Source organism: Protopterus annectens, chromosome 13.part0 (genome assembly GCF_019279795.1).
Source record: "Protopterus annectens isolate FY-2018-M chromosome 13.part0, PAN1.0, whole genome shotgun sequence".
In the NCBI taxonomy this organism is placed as follows: Eukaryota; Metazoa; Chordata; order Ceratodontiformes; family Protopteridae; genus Protopterus; species Protopterus annectens.
Window position 1 is genome coordinate 1293185345 of NC_056747.1, and position 14022 is coordinate 1293199366.

Sequence of the window (14022 nt, forward strand, 5' to 3'; positions counted from 1 at the left end):
ACTAAGTTACAAAGTTATATATAACTGTAAATTTAATATTTAACATGAAGTCATTACCAGTTAAATTCTGTCAAAACCTCAGAGTTTTGGGGAGACTCCTCACACAACGCACAGATTAAATGCTAAGATATATATATTTTTTTGAAAGCCAGCTGCTAGGAACACTCAGGTTTTGGGATATAATCCTTGGCATTGTCATCTTATCTCTTTAATACCAAATTTTTGCTTATATAACATGAGAACCACACCTACTAGAACAACAGTGTTTTAACTAAAGAAAAGTAGTCTAACTTTCTGATATGAAAGGAATGAGAATTCTGTCACATTTACTGACTCCTGCAGAAACTCAAAACACATTTTGTTTAAAATTCAGATTTAATTGTTTTCAAATAGCTTTGCACAAAACATTTTGGCACAGTAGGAAACAAAATAGCAGATGCATTTATTCATTTGATTGCTATTTTTTACAGTTTTATTTTAATTAAAAGCAACATCATTAAACACTTGAACTGAATCTCTTCAATTTATTTAATGCCAATTACCTTAGATGGCATAAAAATTGTTGTCACTATATAAAAACTTCCCACACCTCTACCTTCAACTTATTTTATACCTTCCCTCTTTGCAACCTCATTCTGCAAAGAATATGTAATGAACAATACGGTGGGGGCAAAATGTTTATGAAGAGTATAATTACCTTAAACATTTCTCAGCATGCATCTTGTCACTATACAAAATGGCATGTGTTTTTCCATATGTCAGCAATATATACCCAGAATGGTGGCCATTTCACTTTCATCCTGATTATGTGCAACATCTGCTTCTGCACTAGAAAACAAGCAGTGATTGCAAGCAGAGTTATGAAAAGTTGGGGACATTTTATTTCTTCTTGCCAGTCAAATTCTCTTTTGATTCTGAGAAGAGAGCTGAATTTTTATTTCTGTCTCAAGGGTGTTCTTGGGTAAACAGTCTTACAGCTGCAAGTCCACAATACCTGAATTTGTGAAATGGAGATACTAAAGAATGACAGGATGAGACATGATTTATTAAAGCAACACATTTGTATATGCATGCCAAGATATGCCTTCTTTCAACTAGATAGGTAGGAAAAGCAAACATTCTCATTTAATAGTAAATTTAAAGTATGAAATCTATGAATTCTGATTTCCCATCTGTAATTTGAAATGCCTGAATACTACAAACCTGATATTTCATGGACTTTGGCATTTTACCATAACTTTCATTTCTTGTAATATTTACTAGTGGTACAACTTAGTATTCATTATTGAATGTTCTGTACTTATTTGTTTAATATTGGTTACACATGGCTGCATAAAAAAAATATAATAGAATGATGACAATGACATGAGCTACTAGTAACTTCACTTTTTGTATATTTGAATAACCAGAATCAGTGTCCTGTATTCTGATGCTAAAATGTGATGTCAGTTTATTTTCTAAGAAAAGGTACACTGAGATCAATCTTATTGTTAAATTGTCTACCTTATCTAAGCATTTATACAATCATACGCAATACATGAAGCTTCTGCTGTTGGACAAAGCTGACCAAATACTAATATTTGTGCATTATGACTGTTAAGTCCAGAAATTGGTTACATTTGTTTTCAAATGAACTGTATGAAGTCATTGAAGGTCTTTGGTCCAGTGGTACTCTTGTTTTAGTCAAAAGAATCCGCAACACTCATCTAATTATCCAGCAAACACAAGCGTCAGGGTTCAGGAGTCGAGTTCTGTAACCAAAAAGCAGTATTAGTCTTGTTAATTAAAGAAGCAGATGCCTTTCTTGTACCAGCAGGGGGTGCTGATGCAAGATGAAACTACCAAATGCTGTATTTATTTCTGAAGTCTGATCAGAATTTTTGAGAAAGTCTGTGTGGATGTGCATGTGCCATGTGTGACACTTGAGTCTAAAATAATAGTATTTTCTGAGGAAGAATACATGCAAAATAATGGACTACAGAGAGGTCTACACATCCATTTCCTGGCTTAATCTCTTTTAGCTCTGGTGTGGGTGACTGTGCCAGTGTGTTTAATTTATATTCTGTGACAATGCTACATGAAATTCTAAGGCTGGAAAGATGACTACATTTTACAAAGTCTACAGTAACTTATTTTTAAATAAGTGAACAAAGTATAATTAGCAGTAACTTTTCAGGATTTTTTAAATGCATTCCAGATTTTTTTAATGCAGTTTTATCAAGTAATTTGCTTTCACAATAAGCATATGTGTTATGCCTATACTAAGCAGCTCATGTACACAAGGGCAAAAATGCAATAAAAATAATATATATATATATCTTCAGTCCTAGGTTTGATTCCTCCATCCAAAGGCTTAGTTTTTTTACATACCTTAATGGGAACAGACCCCATTCCAAAGTGAGGGCATAGTTAAAGTTCATGAGATTAGTATTATTTCAGTATTTGATATCTGCCAACAGTGCTCTTCTCAGCACCTGCAATGTACTCAGAATTGCCTCCCTCTGCAGTTTATGTGCGGTTACATGTATTGGTAGCATATTTAAGTAAATCTGTAAATTATGTTTTTTTTTATTCCTGCTGCTTCTACTACTACTGGACATGTCTGGGCATCTTTCTTCCACATTTCTCTCATTTCATTTGCAAATCCTGGTATTTTATGACTTTGTTGCTATCTGTACATAAAACACTATAATCGTTGGGTGTACCAATTTCAATGATCAACTCTACTTTTGAATTTTTTCTAGGACTAGTATGTCTGATTTTCTTGCATCTATTTTTTGAACTGCGGGTAATGGGTAATTTCATGTGATATAACTTTTATCACTGACACTGTTGATAATGCTTTGTGGTTCATGTTCTCAATACTTCTCAGCTACATCTGTATTGTAGTGTTTGTACAATCCCCAGTGTGGAAGTCTTGCCATATTAGTGTGCCTTTCAGTATACAGACCCTCACTCATGGGTGTATTATATCCAGTAACTGTTTCCAGTACTAGTTTATCAATCCTTCATTTGTCTGTTTCTCCCATTTTTAATGGAATTTGTAAAACAACTTATGTAATTCAGTTATGATATGCAGCATGCATACGATATGAATCAGCTGAGTAATGACAAATGACATCTGCTAGGAAGACGGAAAACATTAACAACTTTATCCATTTCTCTTTGGGAATCGTTTTTTTCTTCCTTTAACACACTTAAATTCTATAGAGAAACAGTGGATTTAGTTGCAAAATATTTAAGAAAGAATGAAATGTATATAGTGTTTCTGTGTTTTTTTTTTTTGAATGGGACTCAAAAATGAAAAAAGTCCTTCCTTATTGATCTCCATTTCCAGAAGAGAAGAAAGCCATAGATCTCAGTGTAAATACTTTGGGTTTCAAACCCTTTTAGGCTGGAAGGGAATTTGATTAAGTAATAAGTTTCATTTAGTTTTATGGTGCAGTGATTATGAAAATTATTCTCCTAGACTCTGGAAACTAATAAATTAAATCCTGGATGAAAACCTGCCCAAGGATAGCATTCCTGAGGAAATGTGTCATGGGACTGAAGAAGTCTTGAATGCAGACTGATTAGAAATGCTGGCCACATAATTGTAATTATAGCAATCTGTTAATACAGTATTTTATTTATTATTTATTTATTTTATTTTACATTTGTTAACCGCGACAGTCCGACTGGACCAGGTCCATTTACAGCGGTGGTCCGGGGAGAAAAGCTTCACATATATTAACAGAAATACTAGAATTTAATACATAGCAGTACAAAACTGATACTCACACATTATAACAGCAAAAATCCAGCTAAAAAGACAGAAATATAAAACAGACACGATAAACTCAGCAGTTGAACAGACTAAATACATTTAACATTGAAAGTCATCACATACATCATGTTAAAATGAAGTATCTATATTAAAGGGATAAACAACTGTAGCATTTACATTAATCAAATAATTAGCCTTTCAACTTTCCACAGAGCTTATGCAGTGTTTTTAGGTTATGCATGGGCAAAGCCAGGTGCTTATGAGATGTGATTTTAAAGAGTTTTTGAAGTGTGAGGTGGTGGGGATAAGAGATCAGTGATGGGGGGAGTTTATTCCAATTTTTAGCAACAGTGTGGGAGAATAGCGCTTTTACAGCAGTGTTATTAGCCATAGAGATGCATAGAAGTGATTTGTCACTAGAGCAGAGTGTGCGATTTGTTGCATAGTAGGTAAGTAATTGCCTTAGTGATGGGGTTTTATCAGGATACTTCAGAATGTTATAGGCAGTAACGAGTTGGTGGTAATTTAGCAGTTGAGGAAATTCTAACCATTTTAAGTCCCTTAGAGCTAGATAATGATGTGATCTGAAGGTGGCCTTGTTAGCAAATTTGGCAATATTATTATAGCATGACTCAAGTTTATAAAGGTCAGGTTTTGTGATATAGGTAAGAACTGGTGATGCATACATTAGTGTGGGCAAAAGGTGAGCTTGGGGTAGGGTGATCTGTTTTTGATCTGAAAGGACGTTTTTGTGTCTGTATAATGAGCCCATTTTTTGTGAACCTTTTTGATGGTTTGAGAGATATGGACATCAAAGAGAAGGTTTTTGTCAGTCTCAACACCAAGTAGTTTGATCTGGACAGAAGGAAAAATGATAGTACCATTTTTGGAAGTATGAGAAAAGGAAAGAGGAGCAGACTTTGATTTGTTGGGGGTAAATAAAAGCAATTTAATTTTATTAGGGTTAAGGATGCACTGGATATTTGTGATCCAACTTTCCACAGAGTTAAAGGATTCCTGGGTCTGTTGTTGGAGAATAAAAAGAGACGGGGCTGAGCAGATTAAAGTTAAATCATCTGCATACTGTATGAGTGTGGCATGCTGGGCGGAGGTATGTAGATTGTTAGTGTAGATAGAAAAGAGAAGTGGGCCCAGTAGTGAGCCTTGTGGTCCACCTATGAAAGTTGAAAGTAGAGGAGATAGTTCTCCCTGCCATTGGACAGATTCTTGTTTATCAGCTAGATAGTTCCTGAACCAGGCAACAGTAGAAGGGGCAAAGGATAGGGATGCTAGTGAATCTAATAGTAGGGAATATGAGACCATATCAAATGTTTTGGATACATCCAAAAATATAGCAGATGTTCATAGGTTCATAGGTAGGTACTAGGCTATTGGCCCTAGGGCCTATATAAGCCTAGCCAAAGGTACCCTGGCTTTCGCCACCCAAGAAAATTATTTTCCTGTGCCACTGTCGAGCAGAGCCACAGAAGTGATCCCCGGGGTGAATTTCCAATCTCCCATCCAATCATCAAGATTTTTCTTGAACAGTGCTAATGAGGAGCTTTGTTTGATATAGATAGGTAGTTTGTTCCAGAGTATGGGAAGTCTCTGGGACAGGAATCTATCCCTCCAGCATGTTCTGCTTATTGTGGTGATGAGGTTTAGGTCCCTAGAGCGTGTAGCTCGTAGGGATTGGGATTTCTTTAAGTGGAGCATGTCTAAAAGCTCTGGGTTTGACATAGTTTTGTGTGTTAGGCGGAGATCACCTCTGAGTAGGCGATATGCAATGGAATAAAGCTGCAGTTTTTTGAGACGGTCTGCATAGGGCATCTCTTTGAGGCCAGTAATCCTCTTTGTGAGGTTTTTCTGTGGCCTTTCCAGTTGTTGTAGATGTCTTGTGAGGTACATTCCAAAAGGGGTGTTGTACTCTATAATGAGTCTAATGAGTGACGAGTAGAGGGGAACACTGACCTTTTTTTTCCTGGATGAGAAACCTTTTGTGATGAGGTGTGCCACATAGAAGGATTTCCTGACTACTGTGGTGATGTGATTATCAAAGGAGAGACTACTGTCCACCTGTGTCCCAAGGACTCTTATCACACTTTCGGTGTTAAGTAGACTACCACCTATGTGGTAGTTCATGGGTACTGAGTTTTTACCAAAAGGAATGACAATGCACTTTTTGGCATTGAGCTTGAGGCCATGGCTTTGACACCAGGCATCTGTCTCAGCAAGGCCCTTTTCTAGGATGTCCACATCTTTTGGAGTTTTGATTATGGCTCTTAGTTTGCAGTCATCTGCAAACTTCATTAGACAAAGACCTTCTGTGTTGGCCTGTACTTCAGAGAAGTAGATACCAAACAGGAGAGGACCCAGGACTGAACCCTGTGGTACTCCACTTGTCACTGGTCTGAAGTTGGATTTGGAGTCTGCTACTTTCACAGTGTGGGTTCTGTCAGTGAGCCAGTTGGCAACCCATCTTGTGACATAGGGATTTATACTTAGTTTAGTGAGTTTATCTATAATTCCAGAGTGGGGGATGGTGTCAAAAGCCTTGGCAAGATCTAGATAGGCTGTGTGAACCACCTTATCTTCATCTATGGCTTTGGTGACTGCTTCAAAGAAGTCTATCAGGTTTAGGAGACATGATCTGCCTTTTACAAACCTGAACTGGGTGGCGTCCTGAGTTTGGAGATTATCAATGTCATTGTTTATAAGTTCCATGATGATACGCTCCATAGCCTTACAGACCAGGCTCATTAGGCTAATAGGGCGGTAGTTTCCGGGGTCTGTGGTAGCTCCCCCTTTTTGGAGTGGAATAACTGTCACTGTGCGCCATTCATTGGGCACATAGCCTGAGGTAAGGCTATGATTGAACATGGTACTTAGGTGGAGTGCCAGTTTGTTCTGTAGTTCATGCAGAACACAGCCTGGGATGTCGTCAGGTCCCATGGATGCTGTGTTCTTGGCTTTGGATACTGTGTTTTTTACCTGTGCAGCTGTGATTACAGGAACTTTGCATTCTTCTGGTATAGAGATGGGCCCTTTAGGGGATGACAGAGGGGTAAAGTTAGCACTGAACCTATCTGCCAGGATGTTGGCAATATCCGTTGATTTTGTATATTTAGTGCCATTGTGCTGTAACTCAGAGCAGATCTGAGTGTTGCCATTGAGATTCTTGACATAGCTACAGAATGCTTTATGGTTGTCTTTAGAGTCAGTGGTGATTTTGTTTTCATAACTAGCTTTGGAGGATTTTATGAGGGATCTCAGCTTCTTACTGAAGCTGACCAGTGAGTTTCTCCAATCATGGGATTTTACTCTTTTTTGCAACAGTTTCTTTCTTCTGTTGTAGAGTTTGTTTATGGCAGGGGACCACCAGATTGGCTTGCTTTTTTTGGAGGATAGCATATTGGTTCTGTTAGGGATTTCATGATCCATGCACTCATGTAAGTGCTTATAAAGTGCATTTGTGTAGGATTCCGCAGTCATACCTCTATTGTCTGTCAGCATGGGTGTCGTGAAGTTTGCCACTTCTGTCTTAAGAAGCGTGAAGTTGGTTTTGGAGAAATTTTTTACTGTGGTTTCCCTAATGGGGGGTGGGGGAGGGATGTGGATGTCTAGGGTGATTAGCTTATGGTCGGATCTAACCAATGAGGAATTGACCTCTGATGTGGAGCACTGGTTGCCCATGTTGGTAATAACCAGGTCTAGGATATTGCTGCCCCTGGTGGGGGTGTGGATAAGTTGATCCATGGCATTGGAATTTATGAATTCCAGAAAACATTGAGCAGAAGAGCTGGTACATGAGTAGTTTTCCCAGTTAATGGTAGGGTAGTTGAAATCGCCCATTATTAGGGTGTTAGGTTGTACCCTAATATTTTCCAGTGTATTAAGAAATGAGGAGTGGGAATCCTGGGGCATGGTGGGGGATCTGTAGCAAGCTACAATTTGGATTGCGGTCTTGCCCAGAGTTAGTTGCACTTGGATAATCTTGGATGCATTATGCTGAGCAACTAGCCTGGAGGTGTGGATATCCTTAATGAATATGGACACGCCTCCGCCTTTAGTCTTTCGGTCCAGGTTACATGGCCGAAAGGTGTGGTATGAATTATAGCCTGGTAATGCAGGGGTACTCTCTGGAGCCTTGAACCAGGTCTCTGTCACTGCACAGATGTCGATGTTCTCCATTTTAAGGAGTGCCTCGAGAGAGTGCATTTTGAAGTTTAGACTTCTAGCATTGAATAGCAATACCCTCAGATTCTTCTTGCCTGTACCTGTTAGGGTGGTGAATTTGTCATTTGAACCTTGCCTAAAAAAGGCACTATAGGGGTGGCTAGAGCCTTAGCCAGTATCCGGAATACCAGGGGCGACAGGTGCAGGCCATCTCTGGCAAAGCATCGTGGCTTGTCGATCATGTCATCCCAGACAGACAGATACTGGATCCCCTTAGAATGACACCAGAAGCTTAGCCATTTGTTGGAGTCAATCATTTTTTCCTTGTACTGTGGTATCATTCTGGGTGATGGCAGGATGCTACTCAGGGCTAGGGTCATACCTGCCTGGGCTACAAGATCGGACAGCTCCTCCATGTCCCTTTTCATGTAGTCCAAGGAGGTACATCTCAGGTCATTCACACCAACATAGACAATGATAGAGTCATATTTGTACTTGTTGTGGAGTGACCTGAGTGCATGCGTTATGTGGCAGATCCTGGCACCCGACAGGCAGCTGACAGTAACTTTCTCCTTGTTTAGCCTGGTGAGTGGAACATCAGTGTGCCTGACTATAGAGTCACCTATGACTAGAGTGTTGGGTACATTGTTATGCCTTATGGGCTGTGGTTGAGTGGCACACTGAGTTTGTGGGCTATGTTTCATTTGGGTTGTGTTGGGAGGTGGAGGTTGCTTGTGTTTCTGCTTTGGAGGTCCCTGTTGCTTGTGCAGGTTTTTACTGAGAGCCTCCGCAAATGTAGGTGTGTGTTTTGTGTTTCTATGTGTGTGTTTTGGTGGTGTAGGTTTTGAGGGACTATGTGCTGAGTGTGGTGTGGTGCAAGTGTTTACCTTCTCCTCTTGACTGTCTAGTCCAGTCTTAAGTGAAGAGAGCTTTGCTTCCAGTTTGGCTATATAAGTGCATCTCTCACAGGTTGTAGTGTTGGGTGGTAGGAGGAGAGGGTTGTCTGTGCACATGAGGCAATTACTGCATTGCCCCAAGATGCCCAGATTCATCAGGTAGACAGGAGAAAACACCGGGGGCTGACCCTTCGACATGCCTGGATAGGTGCTTATTTGTTAAGTACTAGAAACTGTTTTCCTCTAGACAGTGAGGAAAGTTGAGTGCTGTCGTAATTTGTAGCTTATGTGGTGCTTACAATACATTCTGAACAAGTGCTGAAACAAAAAACTGGCTAGTTCTAAGAAACAAAATTAAGCTAGAAGGCTTCCCTCCAACTCAGAAAGGCTTGGGCCCTAGAAGCCTACAAATAGTCCTGGACACCGCAAATTTATATCCAGGCTAGATTACCCACAGGAAAGGCAGGAAACAAGCTTAGAAAAAGTTTTTTGTTTTTTTTTTTTTAGTGGAAAGAGAGAAAGGAGTAGCAGAAACTAAGCTGATTGGCCTTCCCAAATGTTCTCCCTGTACTGGGTAGAATGAGGTAATGACACTAGACTGGGAGGAGGGTCCCAGATCAAATTTACACTAGGGGCGGGCAACTGCAAAGCCACCAACTAAACACTATACCAACAGGGAGGGAGAGTAGGAAACAAACTGCAGAAATGTTTCTCACAGCTGAAAAGCAGCAGTGAGCCTTTAAATGAAACTTTTAAACAGCTAAAGGAGCCTCTAAAAAAAAGAGTTTAACTGCAACAAGTTATCGGAAACAAACAACCCAACAGATGCTTAATAAAAGTGGACAATTTCCAGTTAATACCTCACATGCAGTGAAACTAGCTAGAAAAATACACAGTACACAAAGTGCTATAAATAACAAAGAAATAAAGAACAAAATAAACAAAAAACAGGATACTTAATGTTATATATTATAGCTCCGAGTTTGCTCAGTGTCCTTCCTTCAATTAGCTCAGTGTAAAATGGCAGAACACTCACAACTGAACTTCTTAGGAAACAGAAAGTTGAAACCTGAGACAGCTTTTAAGAAAGAAATCTCAAAAGAACCAATGAGGTGCTTAGTCTAAGCTGTAGTCCAGGTGACCTCAGTCAGCCAATGACCTCAAACAATTCTCTCTCACTGAAATGCCTGATGGCTTTGGCTAAACCAAGATGTCCCTGAATATGTGCTCAGACACACAGCCTCCACAAACACTAGGCCCAAATTTAAGCCTGAATATGGAAATGCTACAAATATCCCCACTACTTAGAAACAAACTGCAGAAATGTTTCTTACAGCTGAAAAGCAGCAGTGAGCCTTTGAATGAAAGTTTTAAACAGCTAAAGGAGCCTATAGAAAAAAGAGTTTAACTGCAACAAGTTATCAGAAACAAACAACTCAACAGATGCTTAATAAAAGTGGACAATTTCCAGCTAATACCTCACACACAGTGAAACTAGCTAGAAAAATAGACAGTACACAAAGTGCTATAAATAACAAAGAAATAAAGAACAAAATAAACAAAAAACAGGATACTTAATGTTATATATTATAGCTCCGAGTTTGCTCAGTGTCCTTCCTTCAATTAGCTCATTGTAAAAGATGTATAGTTATAGTCGTTTCTGTGTTGGTTTACTAGACTGGTAAATGAGAGAAGAGTGGTAGTTGTACTGTAGTGTGGCCGGAACCCGTGGTGTGTGGTGGACAGGAGTTTGTGTGTGTTCAGGGAATACATGACTTGAGACTGAATACACTTCTCTAGCAGCTTGGAGAGAGAAGACAGAATAGTTATAGGATGGTAATTAGAGAAGTCATAGGAATTACCACCTTTATGAAGAGGGATAATGTAAGACACTTTCCAGAATTGAGCGATGTAAGTTTCTTTTATGGAGCAGTTTATGAGGATAGAAACGGGGTAGGATAATGATTCTGCAGCTAAGTTAGTTGTTATGGGAGGTGATAGCTGTGAGGTACAATGCAGGAGGTCTTTTCTCTCACTCTCTCTCTCTCTTTAAGGATACTTGCATGCCACAGTGGTTTTTGTTTGGTATTCCCTCAGGTGGTTATATTGTGGAGAGGAGGAGTAGTAATATATTGGGGAGGTGGGACTGGAGAAATGGCTACTGCATTGTGATTTTTGTTAACACTCGCTATCATTTTGAACAAGTAATGGGATTTAATAAATAAAAACAAAACACAGAAAAGATCACTTTCCCTTATACACTAGTATTCACTACAGCCAGACCTTGCAGAGCTACCAGTGTCAGTGTTATGGTGGAATTTACAGATCATCTATGAAAAGGCCTTTTGGAGTCAGTAGTGTTGGAGTTTCTTCTTCTGATATCATCAGCTCAGCACAGTTCAGGAAATTCTGTAGCTCCCATTTTCAAGTGGAGCCATTTGTTTTTGAGTAATCTTCTACCAAAACAGGGCTCATTGAGTGTGTCTTATCAATTCCCATTTTATTGGAAAATACTGTTTGAATTGCTGTGACCTAGCGAATGCTGAATTCAACAAGTTCACATTATATCTGGGACAAGGAAGTTTCTCCTGTTCCCCAGTGCCATGCTATCTAGGAGTTAGTATGTTTATAAATTTACAGATGAAGGGGTGTGGAGGAATGAAGGGGACTTGCTCTCCCAGTAAAACATGGTTTTAGTTAATTTTCTATTCGTTCAACAATGTGTGGGTTCAGAGTGTTTTTCTTTGCTTTATGTAATGTACTCTCTTATGCAGTCCTTTCATTGAATCAATACAGAACCTGAGGGTGACAGTAGGATTTGAACAGGAAAACCTCCTGTCAGTGCACATTATCAGAACATGCACTGGACTGGTGGGGTATATTCATAGGTTCATAGGTATTTACTAGGCTAATGACCAGAAGGGCTTTTATATGCCTAGCCATGCATCCCAAATCTCTGACAAGTTCTGATATCCTTGAGAAGTAGCAAATGCTTTGGAGATGAAACATTTACAAGCAGGGGCCTGGGAGATGAACCATTAACAGGTTGCATGTATTCATTAATGACATAGGTGCCAAACCAGGAATTAATTTCCTTTTCCCATCCAGCTGTCCAAGTTACACTTGAATTGGGTTAGGGAGGAACGCTGTTTCACATGGATGGAGAGCCTGTTCCAGAGATGGGGTATTCTCTGGGATACACACCTGTCTCTCTAGTATACTAGGATGTAATGTAGGAAGTGAGCTAATAGTTGATATGTTAGGTAGAGAGAGAGTTACAGAAAGATGTTATGTAGGAAGAGAGCTAATAGTAGATATGTTAGGTAGAGAGAGAATTATAGTAGGATGTTATGTAGGACGAGAGCTAATAGTAGATATGCTAGGTAGAGAGAGAATTATAGTAGGATGTTATGTAGGAAGAGAGCTAATAGTAGATATGTTAGGTAGAGAGAGAATTATACTAGGATGTTATGTAGGAAGTGAGCTAATAGTAGATATGTTAAGTAGAGAGAGAATTATAATAGGATGTTATGTAGGAAGTGAGCTAATATCATATATGTAAGGTAGAGAGAGAATTATGGTAGGATGTTACGTAGGAAGAGAGCTAATAGTAGATATGTTAGGTAGAGAGAGAATTATAGTAGGATGTTATGTAGGAAGTGAGCTAATAGTAGATATGTTAGGTAGAGAGAGAATTATAGTCAGATGTTACGTAGGAAGAGAGCTAATAGTAGATATGTTAGGTAGAGAGAGAATTATAGTAGGAAGATATGTAGGAATTGAGCTAATAGTAGATATGTTAGGTAGAGAGAGAATTATAGTAGGAAGATATGTAGGAAGTGAGCTAATAGTAGATATGTTAGGTATTGAGAGAATTACAGTAGGATGTTATGTAGGAAGTGAGCTAATACTAGATATGTTAGGTAGAGAGAGAATTATAGTAGGATGTTATGCAGGAAGTGAGCTAATAGTAGATATGTTAGGTAGAGAGAGAATTATAGTAGGATGTTATGTAGGAAGTGAGCTAATAGTAGATATATTAGGTAGAGAGAGAATTATAGTAGGATGTTATGTAGGAAGTGAGCTAATAGTAGATATGTTAGGTAGAGAGAGAATTATAGTAGGATGTTATGTAGGAAGTGAGCTAATAGTAGATATGTTAGGTAGAGAGAGAATTACAGTAGGATGTTATGTAGGAATTGAGCTAATAGTAGATATCTTAGGTAGAGAGAGAATTATAGTAGGATGTTATGTAGGAAGTGAGCTAATAGTAGATATGTTAGAGAGAGAATTATAGTAGGGTGTTATGTAGGAAGAGAGCTAATAGTTGATATGTAAGGTAGAGAGAGAATTATAGTAGGATGATATGTAGGAAGTGAGCTAATAGTCGATATGTTAGGTAGACATAGAATTATAGTAGGATGTTATGTAGGAATTGAGCTAATAGTAGATATGTTAGGTAGAGAGACAATTATAGTAGGATGTTATGTAGGAAGTGAGCTAATAGTAGATATGTTAGGTAGAGAGAGAAATATAGTAGGATGTTATGTAGGAAGTGAGCTAATAGTAGATATGTTAGGTAGACAGAATTATAGTAGGATGTTATGTTGGAAGTGAGCTAATAGTAGATATGTTAGGTAGAGAGAGAAATATAGTAGGATGTTATGTAGGAAGTGAGCTAATAGTAGATATGTTAGGTAGAGAGAGAATTATAGTAGGATGTTATGTTGGAAGTGAGCTAATAGTAGATATGTTAGGTAGAGAGAGAAATATAGTAGGATGTTATGTAGGAAGTGAGCTAATAGTAGATATGTTAGGTAGAGAGAGAATTATAGTAGGATGTTATGTAGGAAGTGAGCTAATAGTAGATATGTTACGTAGAGAGAGAATTATAGTAGGATGTTATGTCATAGGTTCATAGGTTCATAGGTTCATACTAGGCTATCTGCCCGAGGGCATTTATAAGCCTAGCCCATAGTTTCGTGGCTTAAGCCACCCCTTTTGTATGGGGAACTATACCCATTATTTTGCTGTGCCTCTGTCTAGCAGTGACACTGAGGTAATCCCTGGAGTATATCTGCGATCTCCCATCCATTGGTCAAGATTTCTCTTGAACAAGGCCAGCAAGGTGCTCTGCCTCACATATACCGGGATTTTGTTCCACAGCATAGGGAGTCTTTGGGT

At 38.8% G+C, this 14022-nt stretch overlaps 1 protein-coding gene across 1 annotated transcript in view; it reads right to left on the reverse strand.

Moving 5' to 3' along the window:
• Positions 1-363: 363 nt before the first annotated feature.
• SKAP1 (src kinase associated phosphoprotein 1) overlaps positions 364-14022 on the reverse strand; it is a 2077187-nt gene continuing 2063528 nt past the window's right edge. The window contains exon 9 of the mRNA XM_044055319.1: positions 364-1751. The gene's annotated coding sequence lies outside the window, so the exon portion shown is untranslated. The remainder of the gene's footprint in view (positions 1752-14022) is intronic.